Below are 15,070 nucleotides of genomic sequence, written 5' to 3' on the forward strand. Positions count from 1 at the left end.
GCATGATGAACATCTTGTAAAGATCCATTTGAGGGTTTTATTAGCTGCGTGAACTTTATAAATGCGCTGTAATCAGGCTGTAATATAGTCGACAGCTCGTGTGGCAGTGAGCACGCGATTTAAGGGGGCGCGCGCTGCTAAATCAGTGCATTGTTAATTATGCCCCAAAATAGGCAGTTAAAAAAATTAATTTAAAAAAAATCTATGGGGTATTTTGAGCTGAAACTTCACAGACACATTCAGGAGACACCTTAGACTTATATTACATCTTGTGAAAAAGCATTCTTGGGCACCTTTAATTTCTTTGAAATTCATTTAAACCGATTTCTGTGCTGGCTCTCAAAGGGTTAACTGTTGTAATTTGCCCATACTTGTTTTCTCTCTTTTCCTGCCTTTACTTTCACTCTTGTATATATGTGTGTATATTTAGACGTATAACCTCTGTAGTAGTAGTTTTCATATATTAAATACATTATATCCATGCTCGATTGTTCTGCTGCTCATTCCACAAAGACCAGGTCACTTTAACGTTTTCGATCCAGCACCATCGTTTTACACTTGGATGCTAGAATAGGAAGTGTATTCTCGTGGCCAGAGAATAACCTTTCTTATTATAATAGTCTGTGAGGAGCTAACGGTTTGCTGGACAAACTAATATAGTTTCTCTAAATAATTATTAAACCAGAACTAATCATATATGTAACTGATTATAATTTGTTGTAATTAATTCACAATATATGTTTAATTCCCTCTTGGGTCAACATATGCATCATAATTAATCATAAGGCTTTATGATTTATTATATTCATATATTTCACCCATAAATTGATTAAACCTGTACAGAATAGTTACAGTGCAATTCTTATATTTGTGTGTAAAGTTTTGAAAAAAAAAAAGAGGCAAAGTTTTGAAAATGTGTGTAAGCTGTTGAAAAAAATGTATTGTGACCTTATCTCAGTGTAATATGTGAGGAGGAGAAAATTAATGCTTTAGGAATTTTTATGTTTGAATCCTTAGTACAAATTTAGTAAAAATGTCATTGTGTATGTTTACCTTGGATTTCCTGTTCACATCCGTGACAAAACAGTTGATTATTTACGAACAAAAGCTCACATAAACATGAAAATGGTCTCATTTGATTGAAAATATCCTAAGCTAAAAGATGATATATTGTAACTGATTGAAGCAGCCCTTATCAAAAGTGCAGGGGTTGATTTCTGTCTTTTCAAAACTGCGGGGAGGGGGGAGTGCTACTAATTACATACTAATAGTGTACTTGATTGTACTTGTGTCATGGTTCACTGGGTCTCTCTGTGAGTGTGTGTTGCTGCTGATGAGCTGATCAGCATCAGCTGGCTCATCAGGGCCGCTATTTAATGTCTGTGCATTTTGCCCTGTGTTGTCATATTGTTGGTGTGTTCATGCAGTTTTAGTCCTGGCTGTGTTTGAGTCTCTTGTTCTTTGTTCCTGTTCTGGATATTCCCCGTCAAGACAGTTTTGGATTACCTTTTGGACTCATGTTGGAGGACTGGTTTGCCCATTGCAGTCTCTGCACTACCAAGAAATACTTTGCCATCTACACCAGAGGTGGAAAGTAACTAATTACAAACACTTTCGTTACAGTACTTCAGTAGATTTTTCAAAATATTCTACTTTCTTAAGTATAATTAAATTGTGGTACTTTTACTTGAGTTGAATAAAAATAAATTATTCAACTTTGCTAAATTTATGTTTCACCAAAAGTACAAAGTACTTTGACAAAGATGGTGATGGAGAAACATGGCAAGCTGACTTTTGACAGACACTTTTCAAACTACTGCGGTACAATGGAGCTCTGCAATTCAGGCAATAAGTGACAGGTCTGACTCGGGTGCAAAACCAATCATAACTTCCAGTTCAGCTGGGGGGCGGGGCATTCAAATTGCGCTTTGACCCACAGGGCCCTATTTTAACGATCTAAGCACATGGTCTAAAGTGCACGGCGCAAGTGCACATAGGGCATGTCCAAATCCACTTTTGCAAGTTTAACAACATGAAAAATGGTCGGTGTGCCCAGCACATGGTCTAAAAGAGTTGTACCAATTCTCTTAATGGGTAATGGGTGTGTTTTGGGGTAACGTGCAATAAACCAATCAGAGTCTCATCTCCCATTCCCTTTAAAAGCCAGTTGCGCTCACGCCATTGTGGAATCGCTACATGGTAGAATTTGCAAGCGGAAAATCTGAGCGCTTCACTAGTGAGGAAATGGATCTGGTCATGTGCAAGGTTAAAGCACACAAGCAGACCACGGCCGGCCCGTGGCATAGGCGGAATAGGGGCCATCTCCCTTTTTTACTACTTTTTATTATCAATACTTCAATACTATGAAATTAAAATATTACAAAAAAAAGATCGACCCACAAGAACATAACTACACTGATCTCCCAACTCACCCCGATCTGATGCATCAATCTTCCCCCCGCCCAGTCACACTTGCACAGACATCCGTTACCTGATTGTGACTGTGACGGATGGCCGAATTCACTGATATATTATCATTATGTCAAAAAGAATGAAGCCTTCTGGTGCCCAGGAAAGAAAAAAAAGAAGAGAAGAGGAAGAAAAATGGGAAAAAGACGGGAAAAGTAATGTGATGTATGATTAGTTTATCTATGTTGCATAGTAACACTCAATGGTCACATATACTCCTCTTCTCTCTTCAGATGCACTTTTGAAATATCTGAACTAGTGATGGGTCGTTCGCGAACGAGCCGACTCTAAGAGTCGGCTCTTTTATGTGAACGTCGGGAGCCGGCTCACATATCTGAAGAGCCGACTCTATTTTTCAAAATATAGCCTATAGAAATTAAATCATTATGTAATGAATGGTTTTAATTTTATTTAAAACAATAGACTAATAATTCAAAGAACAACACAAAAAATTATAATTAGGCTATATAAGCACACACACTCTTTCGTTTCGACTGTCTGATCAGCCTCACGGTCTGTAGTCGAAACTCGGAGGAGAGGAAAAACAGCATTTCTGAATGCAAATCTCTCATAAAATAAAAATATGGCCAGCAGTGTGTGTGTGTGTGTTCATTATGAATAATATATCCTAACTAGTGAGAGCTCATATGGCAATAAAAAAAGAGAAAAAGAGGGACCAGTTTAATCCTTTCAGTTATTTATTTTTCTTTAATATTTAATATGGGTTCTATTATGTTGTTCAGATTTTATTTGTTTTGAATGTTGGTTCTATACATTAAAAAGTTGTAATTTAAATACAAATGTTTAATAGTATTTTTTTTTTTATAACAAATCAATGCATTTTTAAATAAATTGTGAGACATTGTGAGTATGAGTTCATTTAATAATTTAATTAGAACTGTTTTCACACCTATCATAATCAAAGTCATAGTTAAAACATGTATTATTTAAAGAGCCGTTTGTGAGCCAAAAGAGCCGGCTCTTTTCAGGGAGCTGAGTCAAACGAGCCGGCTCACGAAAAAGAGCCGGAATGCCCATCACTAATCTGAACCCCATCCCTGCAAATCCTGGGCCACCTTTTGAGCCCAGAACACACCAAGCCGATGGTCGGCCATCGGGCAGTTTTTGTTCGTCGGCCGACTAAGTTTTCTCAGTGTGTTCCGCACCTTCGGCTGATGTTGGTCCTCGTCTGCTTTTTTCGGCCGATTCAACATGTTGAATCGCCATCGGAGCTCGTCGGTCTGTTGGGCCATTTGATCATTTTGATTGGCTGTTCAGCTACTGCCACCTGCTGGTACGGAAAGGCATCTCTTCTAATGCAGGCGCAGAACAGACGTGCTACTTATCCGTCGGGTGTCGAGCGTCGATTTGGTGTGTTAGGGAAACGTTGGACCCAGACGCTGCCGACGTGAGACCAACAGTCTGCATTTACTGCCACAAGTTCATCGGTGTCGGCTTGGTGTGTTCCGGGCTTTGCAGACATCTCCATCTCAGCATAGCCCAGCGATTCAGCATCAAGTGCATCTGTTCCCTTAACTTCAGCACCACCCAGCGATTCAGCATTAAGCGCATCTGTTCCCTCAACTTCAGCACCGCCAAGCAATTTGGCATCAGTCTACAAAAAGGCTGCACCAATAGACTCTGCTGACTGGCCATCTGTTTTAAATGAAAAGGTAAGAACAGAGTTTGTTCTCAGAGGACCATATCAAATAAAATACTTATTCAATGGAGAAAAACATCAAAAGAAGCTAGCTAATGTACTCAAAAAAGAAGGTTATTTTGTACTGGTTCTGCTGCAAAATCTTTTCACAGAAAGATTAGAGAAGGGCTAAGGGACTGTAAAAAGTCAATCCACTTGCTCAAGGCCCATGAGGATAGCCAGGAGCACAATACAAACATGGCAACATGGAAGGAATTAGAGGTTTGTCTTGCAAAAGGGATAACCATAGATAAGCAAGAGATGGCTTATGCTGAGGCAGAGAAAAACAGGTGGCATGAGGTGCTTACCAGACTGGTGGCAATAATTCAGTCCTTAGCTGAAAGAAACATGGCTTTAAGGGGATCCACAGACACATTAAACAAACCAGACAATGGCAATTTTCTCAAATTAGAGCTTTGAGAGAGCTTATGGCCAAATTTGACCCAATACCGAAGCAGCATGTTGGTAGGGTGGAAAGTGCCTGTGCAAAAGAATCCAAAATGAACTGAGACCCAATCAGCACAAAAATACAGGAGAAAATAGTGGAAGAGATCAAGACCTCAAAGTATCTCTCCATCATTTTAGATTGCACCCCTGATCTGAGTAATAAAGAACAGCTCTCTGTCATTGTCAGAATTGTTTCACTGGAAGAATCACCACCAAAAAACTATGTTCCTTTTTAGAAAGAAATAGTATCTGTGAGGATTTCCATCAGGATTTAGACCGTACCATAGTACTGAGACTGCTCTCATTAGAGTTACTAATGATTTGACCTCAAGGCTAGATAACTGTAACGCTTTACTGGGTGGTTGTTCTGCTCATCTGATAAATAAACTACAGCTTGTACAAAATGCAGCAGCTAGACTTCTTACTAGAACTAGGAAGTATGACCATATTAGCCCAGTTCTGTCAACATTGCATTGGCTTCCTGTTAAACAATGTATAGATTTTAAAATCTTGCTAATTACTTACAAAGCACTAAATGGTTTAGCTCCCCAGTACCTGAGCGAGCTCTTAAAGCATTATAATCCTTCACGTCTATTGCAATCTCAGAATTCTGGCCAGGTGATAATACCTAGAATATCAAAATCAATCGCAGGCAGTAGATCCTTCTATTTGGCACCTAAACTCTGGAACAATCTTCCTAGCATTGTTCGGGAACTAGACACACTCTGTCAGTTTAAATCTAGACTAAAAACGCATCTCTTTAACCTGGCATACACATAACACATTATCAATTTATATTTTCAAATCCATTAAAGGATTATTAGGCTGCATACATTAGGTCAGCCGGAACCAGGAACACTTCCTATAACACCAGATGTACTTGTTACATCAGAAGAAGAATGGCATCTATGCTAATATTAGTCTTTCTGTTTTTTCCCAAGGTTTACTGTAGTCAACCGGATCTGGGCCGTATCCAGGTGAGACCAAGGACCTGCACCTTGACATGACTAAAACGCAGCCCTGAAGTATCAGCAGAGATTGAGTCAACTAGATCATCCACTGTGAAGGCCTCATCGACACGACAGCCACGACACAGTTCCTCAACAGCCGTCCATACCGGCGTGATGAATACGATCCTCAACTGGATGGAACTGAAATAAATACTTTGAATGTTGCAATCCTATCAGACTTATGATAGCAACCTGAGTCGTAACAAAGCACTGTTCGCCAGAGGAGAACTGGCCCCCTAATCAAACACACCTGAACAAGCTAATCAAGGTTTGAAAGGTTGCTAGAAAGCTATAGGCAGGTGAGTTTTTATCAGGGTTGGAGCTAAACTCTGCAGGACTGAGGCTCTCCAGGACCAGGGTTAGCTATGAGTGTTGATTCGTGCCATTGATTACCAACCAAAGGAAACAGTCGTGTACTTTTTACATGTGAGAAGGGGTACGTCGCAACACAGATGCGTGAGACCAACGCCGGAGAAAGGTTACGTCGCAACACAGACTCGTGAGACCAACGCCGGAGAAGGGGCACGTTGTCACCACAATAAATTAATATCTTACCCCATGTTTTTCCTATGTGTTCGTATTTTCTTTATCAATCACTTTTTTTTCTTTTACTTTTCTGTGTTCTGATGACACTGGATATATCCTAGATACAAATGGTGCATTGCATAGAAAGTTGTATAGCCTACTGTTTAAAAACCAAATCATAATAATAAAAAAAAATTCACTTTCTCTTTGAGATTAATGACTGTACAAATTATACACCACCAAAGTCGCGTTATGTTGACGACTATTACCAACTTCAAATTCAAGCACGTAAAATTTATAATTATAATCTAGAAACATAATATTCTGGGATATGTCATTCTGAGCTTTTACTTTTGATAGTGGTAAGAATTTTAATTAAAAAGCTGACCATACAATGTGTGAATAAATTAGCTCACAATATCAGATTATGCGATATTGTTTTCAGGAGATTAAGTCATTTTAATAGCCTATTATTTTCAAGAAATTAAATATAACGAAATATAGGAAATTACTAAAATTCTGATCACAGAATTTCCCCCTGACTTTCAACTGACGCGATCATCTTTTCATTAACCGACAAGATTAAATTAAATTAATTAAACAAAATTAGAATTGATAAGTAGCTGTGAATCATTAAAAAAAATCCCAGGGGTTTAGTTTTAGCCTAGGCCTACATGAACAAATAGCAAAATAAACAACAAAACATGAGGATTCATTATAATCACGCATCTGCAGTGCTTCTGTGGACGAAAAAAAGGATTGAATTATATAAAAGGAATAAATAGCCTATGTCTATGCACATAACAGCCTATTAACAAAATGAAAGGGGGAAAATGTGACAATTATAATTGAGACTAGAGTAGGCTTGATTGATTGATTGAGACCTATATGAGTCTCGGTTCATTTGAGAAGTTCACAGAAAGCCCAGCTAACACAGTTACGTTGTGACGACGTAACTGGACCGGACCATATTCGTTGTAGCGACGTACCAAATAACGTTCTAGGGACGTAACTTTGTGATTCCCATATTCGTCGTGGCGACGTTATAGTGGTACGTCTCTGTAACGTGAGGAGTACGTCTCAACGTACTGGATCGGCTCATATTAGTCGCAACGACGTCCCGAATAACGTTCCAGCGACGTAACTTTGTGATTCCCATATTCGTCGTGGCGACGTTATAGTGGTACGTCTCTGTAACGTGAGGAGTACGTCTCAATGACCAAACTGGCACGTTGTAAAAACGTAACTGGATCGGCTCATATTAGTTGCAACGACGTCCCGAATAACGTTCCAGCGACGTAACTTTGTGATTCCCATATTCGTTGTGGCGACGTTAGCGGTACGTCGCTGGAACGTGACAGGTAACGTTACGTCCTAAAGACCAAAATACAACCTCGACCTTTATCTTAAAATCTGCTTCTCACCTTTACTCCGGGGAATGGAAATGTGCACCGTCCATGACCTTGAAATCAATGCAGAACTAAACACTTCATTCTCTGCTATAAAACCTTATAAATTCTAATTGTTATAGGGAATTGTATTGCTTTGGTTAATACATTTGCAGATCAAAATATGTAGTGGAAACCAACAGAAACCCTCATTAAATTCTGATAGAAAATGGCTTGAAACACACTGCATCCATGAAATCATCAGCATTGTTACTTTGTACAATTACTAAGCCAATACATTTGAATATTACCATGTAACCATGTTTTAACCATGTAAAGTGTTAACACATGAATTCATAAATTGAACACATTCATAGATCAAACAATACAATCAATAAATACATGTAACCAGTGATTAATATGTTTTATTCTTTTACAGTTTTTTCCAATTGCTAACACACTAAAATGACATGCACAGCACAATTATTTAAACTGACACACAGAGAGCAAAACTTCTTCTCAAGTCTCCAAAAGTCTAAACACCTTTTCTGTTTTACACACATTTTGCATTTCAAAATAGCACTTTTTAAATTCACTAAATACAGTTCTCTGCATAAGACACAACAATCTGACATAAAGTCACATGTTTGCCATTTCAAAACACTGCCATTCAAAATGACACTACATGAGCTAATTGGCCAATTACATGTGCCACCTGGCCAAACACCTCAGTGGTTAATTGTTAACACTTCAATCAGGATGTAAGCACTATGAAAAGACCACAGGTGAGAACCTTTTTTTTTACAACAACAATGGAAGACATTGCAGAGAGAGGAAGAGGAAGAGGAAGAGGGAGGTTGAGAATAAGAGGGGGAGGAAGAGTGAAAGGTAGGGGTAGAGCAGGTAGAGGAGTTCATGGCCAAAGAAGACAAACACTTTCAAATGAAATCAGAGCAACCTTAGTAGATCATGTCATCAACCATGGGTTGACAATGCGTGAGGCTGGACAGAGAGTGCAGCCAAACTTGAGCCGTTTTACTGTCGCCTCTGTCATCCGGACCTTTAGACTGGAGAACAGGTATGTAACCAAAATTTCATGTAGTACACATGTAGTATACCCCATGTCATAGTGTATCAGTTGGGTGACACCTGTTTACTTAGTGTATGACATCAGCCATTCATGAACTGTACAAGTTTCCTGTACAATGAACTCTACTGTGGGGGAAAATATTTAGGCTGCATTGTCCAAGCCCTATATATATTTTTATTTTATTTTTTCTAAAGGACTGAGAGACGACACCATGGTGGAGGAAGGGGCCAAATGTTCACCGGGGTACAGGAAGCTGCCATTGTAAACTTGGTTTTGGAAAATAATGAAATCAGATTACGAGAAATTCAAAGCCACATCATCCAAGACAACACCTTATTCAACAACATTCAACGAGTTAGTCTGTCCACATTGGCTCGCATTCTCAAGCGAAACCAAATCAGAATGAAACAACTTTATAAGGTGCCGTTTGAGAGAAACTCTCAAAGAAACAAAGAGTTCAGACGAGCATATGTGGATGTAAGTACTATATTGACTGCAGTACACTACACACAACATTGTTTCCCAGTGTACTGGATAACACCATATTGAGTGATTTTTGTTCTTTGTTTTCAGGGAGTACTGGAAATGGATGCTCATGCAATCCCACATGAGTTCATCTTTATAGATGAGGCTGGGTTCAACCTAGCAAAGACCAGAAGAAGAGGGAGAAACCTCATTGGCCACAGAGCCATTATAGATGTTCCTGGCCAACGTGGTGGGAACATCACAATGTGCGCTGCCATCTCCAGTATGCATGGTGTCCTCCACCGTCATGCCAAACTTGGACCATACAACACAGCCCATATTCTCACATTTCTGGACAGACTTCACAACATTCTCATACCACCAGAGCGTATGAATGATGCAGACCATCAAAGAAACCGGTACGTTGTAGTATGGGACAACGTGAGCTTTCATCGTGCAGCCCCAGTCCAAAACTGGTTTGCTGACCACCCAACATTTCTCGTGCAATACCTCCCACCATACTCACCATTTCTGAACCCCATAGAAGAATTCTTTTCGGCATGGCGGTGGAAGGTATACGACCGGCAGCCCTTTGTGCGCATGCCTCTTGTGCAGGCCATGGAAGAGGCATGTGATGAGATTGATGTGGGTGCAATTCAGGGATGGATAAGGCACTCAAGGCGCTTCTTCCCTCGATGTCTGGCAAGGGAAGATATTGCCTGTGATGTTGACGAGGCGTTGTGGCCAGACCCGGCTGTGCGGCAAGATGCTGCCTAATTATTTTTCTTGCCTTTTTTTTTTGTTTGTTTTTTTTACTGTAATATATTTTTTTTCAGAAATTTTCTTTTTCAGTTTACTTTTTTTGTAAGAATATTTTTGTTCAGTCCCATGTAAATATATCTGCTGTGCTTATGTTGTACTGACTTGTTTACTGTAGTGAAGGAAAAAAAATAAAAATGTTGCAACAGCATGTGTGTGTATCTGCAAATATTTCTGTGCATGTGAACAATCTGATACATATTTTAGTATTATGGCAAAGCATACTAAAGATGGGGGTGCTTTTCATTATGCCCAACAGTGTGTAGGTGGTTAGGCAAAAATCTGGTAATATGAATGAAGTGTGTGCCATTTCATGCAAAAGTTTGATTTTGATAATGCTCTGTGTAGTTTCGGTTGCAGTGCTTCATTTTGCAGGATATATGAGGTATTTTGCAGTTTGGGTGTGTGGTTTTGTGAATTGTGTTAAGTGTTTTGATAAAACCAGACTAGTTTGAAAAATTGTGTGTTAGCAATTGGAAAAAACTGTAATTGACAGTGTTTTATCATAGATGGGTATAGTTAAATAATGATTTTATCAATTATATTTATAGATACTCTTATGATTACTACTATCCATAATTTGGCACAAAAATGACAAAGATATGAAAAAGATTCAGCAGATATTTTATTACTTTATTTGCAAAAAATATATATTAAACCATTTCCTAAGTGTCCTGTATGAAGCAGCTGCTACAAAGATACTGAGGTAATGTGCTTTAATACTGCTTTACTGCCAGACAATATCACAATTACCAAAGATCTCAAATTCTTCCTGAGAAAGTCCACATGTTCATTTTCTTGAACAAAAAATGTACATGTATTTTTGGGTGGGCCAAACTATTATTTGAAGAAATGCTAAAAATCTCTATATTGTTCTTTATACATATCTTACTCTTTATGAATGTCATTTCCTGGATTTTTTTTAGCTTTTGAGAAGCTCAAGGACTGTATATCAGTACCAATAGATATAAGGTCCTGGACTAATAGTGCTGCTATCGGTATGTATGTAACGTTCAGTCATTAATTACCCTTTATATGCAACCACATATCATTCAGATAATCTCCAGGTTGACTGAACGGGTCCAGGATCAAGAGATCATTCATCATGCAGACCATGTTCCAGGAGAAGCAGCGTATACTGGGTGAACAACTATGCCTCATTTTTCCAATATCACTTAGGTAAGACTAAATGGATTTAAAGTGATTTCAATCATGGTCATTTGTTTCAGGTCTGCTTGATCATTTTGTTGTTCTCAGACCGTAAATGGTTCTGCCACAAACTTAACTGTTGAACTGAACAGTACCAGAGGGTTAAAGGGATAGAGATGTGTATGTTGTCCCAAACACGTATTTCTTTTTCTTTCTTCTCTGGAAAATAAAAATTAAAAGTAGACTTATGGAAGACTTTTCTATGTCCCTCAAAAATATGATTATAGTAACAGTTCTATTTAGAACCGCATCGCCCTCATAAATAACCCCTTAATATGCATTACTTTATTCCTGCTTTTTTGTTTTTCAAAGCTGTAATCGTCATAGCCACCTCATTAATGGTTTTCTGGAGCTCAACCATCAAACTACTGTTTTATAATTTAAAGATAATAATATAGGCTTACTAATAGTACTGAAAATAAACTATTATTAAACACATTATTTACAACACCAGCGTCCTTTATACCACTTTCAAAGGATAAAAAATTAGAAGTTTATTTCTTTATGGATCCTTGGATCTATTTAGCACCAAAACGGGTTCTGCTATTGCTACAAGCTGAAGAACCATAATTTGGTACCGTTTAAAACCATTTTTCTTTGGAGTGAAGGGAGGAATGCATTTTCTCCAAGTGATGGACTTGATTTTGTTATTTTCAAAGCAATAGCCTACTTGCTACTACTAATATATATTGAAATCACAGCCTGTTAAATAAAACTTTACTAAATTAATAATAAATAATTATAAATAATAAAAATAAAAAAAAATATATGGAAAAATGCAGGTAAGTTAACACATCTCATCATGTATATGATTTAAAATTAATCATATTAAAATATATATTTTTCCACCATCAAATAGGCTATTACTGTTTCACATTTCACAAACTTACATGTAAATGAAATATACTGTCAATACACAAGTTACACAACTTATTTAGTTAAATAAATGCATTTATTTCTATTCAAAGGGCTAGAAAACAAATTAATAATATAAGTCTAAAATGATTCCTTATCTTATAGCTCCATCTAGTGGACAAGGTTAATATCCAAGCCTTCAGGTTGCAGATGAAATTGCTGATGATTTAGAGCAGTGGTTATAAATACCAAAAATAAAATTATAATAGTTCAGGGTGAGAACAGAAAATTCTAAACCAGGAGTTCTCAACTGAATAGGGTTGGAGCTAAACTCTGCAGTAAAATGGACCTTAAAGACCATAGCTGACAACCCCTGGTTTAGAATTTGCTGTTCTCCTGAGCATCAGAAATTCATACATCTATTATAACTGCTCCTCTTTTTGGTCAGAAGTTACCATGTTAGTATTCCTTCGTTTTAACAAATGTAATAATAATAATAATAATAATATAATAATAATAATAATAATAATAATAACAATCCTTTCTACCATCATCTTTTTACTGTTTATACTTTTTGTAACTTCTTATTTTTCCAAATAGACAAACTATATCCATGAAATCAAGAATGTTTTCTAGGAATAACTTGTTCTCCACCTCATGTTGAAGAAAATGTTAAATGACAAAGAAAATTCAGGCAAGATCACGAAAGAACAAAAAGAGATATAGAAAAATTTTAGGGCTATGGCATCCAAGTAATGCCTTTAAATTTTCAAAACATGTTTAATTTGTTCACTTCAACACTAACGTAACAGCCAATACACACAAAGACACACTCATACTCATAATACATGAAATAAAATTAAAATTCTTATGCACTGTTGCCACTAGTTAGTTAACTAATTATTGTAAAATCAATAGTCTATAACAAATAGCCTACATCTACTAATGGAAATTTTTAAATGCGTTTAAAGGCGTCATATGCTGGACGTATGATGATCAGGCGTCATATGATGCGACGTACACATTTCAGATGTACCAATCACACGTCATTTTTTATGTAAATTTTTCACGTATGCCGCCGTCACGTCGCCGCCTACGATTAGGGCTGCGTTCCAGTTCGGTTTTTAAATGCCCTTCCCTCGCTAACTTCACTCGCCCTGCGTTCCAATGTCCATACTATCCATCCTAAATAGTATGTGAGATTAAAATAAGTGTGTCCCAAAGCATAGTATGTTGAAAAGAGTATGCCAAAAGTCCCCGGATGGTCTACTATTTCCGGTAGATTTTTGAAGTGTGGATCCGTGCACACTATAAAGGCTAATATTGCCCACAACCCATTGCGCATTGGACGAGGATTCAGTTCAGAACTACAAACACGAGTAAAAAGTGTTAAAAAACTACAAAACATGGCGGATACGCGCGATCGACGCTGAGAGATTTGAGTGACTAATAATCAGTTTAACCTGATAGAAAATATATATTTAAATGTTACCCGTGTTATTTTTAATCTGCAAATACCAATGTGGACTTTTATAAAGATCCGAATGGCCATTAACTTTTAAATGCATCATTATGCGTTAGTTTTTCTCAAATGCTAAAACAAATGCTTTCACAAACGTTTCCTCCATGTTCCCCAATGTCTAAACACAACACCCTTTTCTAAAGCTACATAAACACAACCACACCTTCTCACTTCAAAACTCAAACTTTCACACCAAAAGAGCAGCTCGAAGCTTTCAAAAATGTAAACACTATACACATCATTACACACTACAGCAAAACAATTGAAAACACAATGCTCAATTTGAGAGAAGGTTCTTTGTTTCATAACTGCCAATGCATATTTTTAGAAACTTTACAGTAATGGATTTTCTTAGATCTCTGCAGAGGATTAGGCATTTAGATTTGTGAGTTTCATATGAAGAGTATAAATCTATAGTAAATTCTGCATGTACACTACTGTAACAACTCAATGCAAAAACAGAATCTATTGCACACAACAGTACTCTTGAAAACATGATCAGGGTGTGAAGTTTTTTTTATTTACTTTATTCACACCACACACACACCACAATCACTGTGTGGCATCTTGTCGCTGAGCTGCATCGGGCCACATCACCTCATCCACATCGCAGGCTATATTGTCTCTTGCCAGGCACCGCGGGAAAAATGCCCTGGAATGGCGAATCCATCCTAGGAAGGCCTCCACTGGGATGTCAACACAGGCCAGTTCCATTGCCCTTAGGAGGTTCTCTCTAGTGTATGGTTGTCTGTCATAAACCTTCCATCTCCACGATGAGAAGAACTCCTCTATAGGGTTCAGGAAAGGGGAGTAGGGTGACAGACAGACGTTTAAAAAGTGTTACTGTTACTGTTGGTGGTGAACCACTCTCTGATTTGGTTTGTTTTGTGGAAGCGTACATTGTCCCAAATGATCACATAAATGTGATGTGCGGGCCCAGGATGGTGTTGTTGGCGGTCCAGGAGGATGTCTTTTAGCTCCTCTAGGAAGGTGAGGAGACGTTGGGTGTTGTAAGACCCAAGGACAGCATGCCGGTGGACAAGCCCCTCCAAACCCATGGCCGCACAAAGAGTAATATTACCCCCCCGTTGGCCAGGAACCTCAGTGATGGCTCTTTGGCCAATTATGTTACGGCCTCTTTGCCTTCGTTTCTGCAGGTTGAAGCCAGCCTCATCCAGGAAGAGGTACTCATGAGGTCTGGCCATCGCGTCCAACTGTAAAATCCTCTGTGAAAATGTGAAAGTGCACAGGTGTTCAGAACAACAGTCAATCAGGTAGCACAGTATTGTCCAGAAGTAATGTAGGCCACTGAGCAACACAGTATGTCCACTAACTGTACTGTGAACATGGATGTATACTTACTTGCACATACTCATAATGTAGGTCTTTGTGTCGCGCAGAGTTGCGCTCAAAGGGAACCCTATAGACCTGTTTCATCCGCATCTTTTGGCGCCGGAGAACTCGGTCTATTGTGGCCAAGCTGACATCATCAATGCTCTCAAAGTTGACATTATCGGCAATGACTTTGTCTCTGATCTCCCGGAGTCTGATGAGGTTGTTCTCACGAACCAT

This window comes from Chanodichthys erythropterus, chromosome 8 (genome assembly GCF_024489055.1).
Source record: "Chanodichthys erythropterus isolate Z2021 chromosome 8, ASM2448905v1, whole genome shotgun sequence".
NCBI lineage: Eukaryota > Metazoa > Chordata > Actinopteri > Cypriniformes > Xenocyprididae > Chanodichthys > Chanodichthys erythropterus.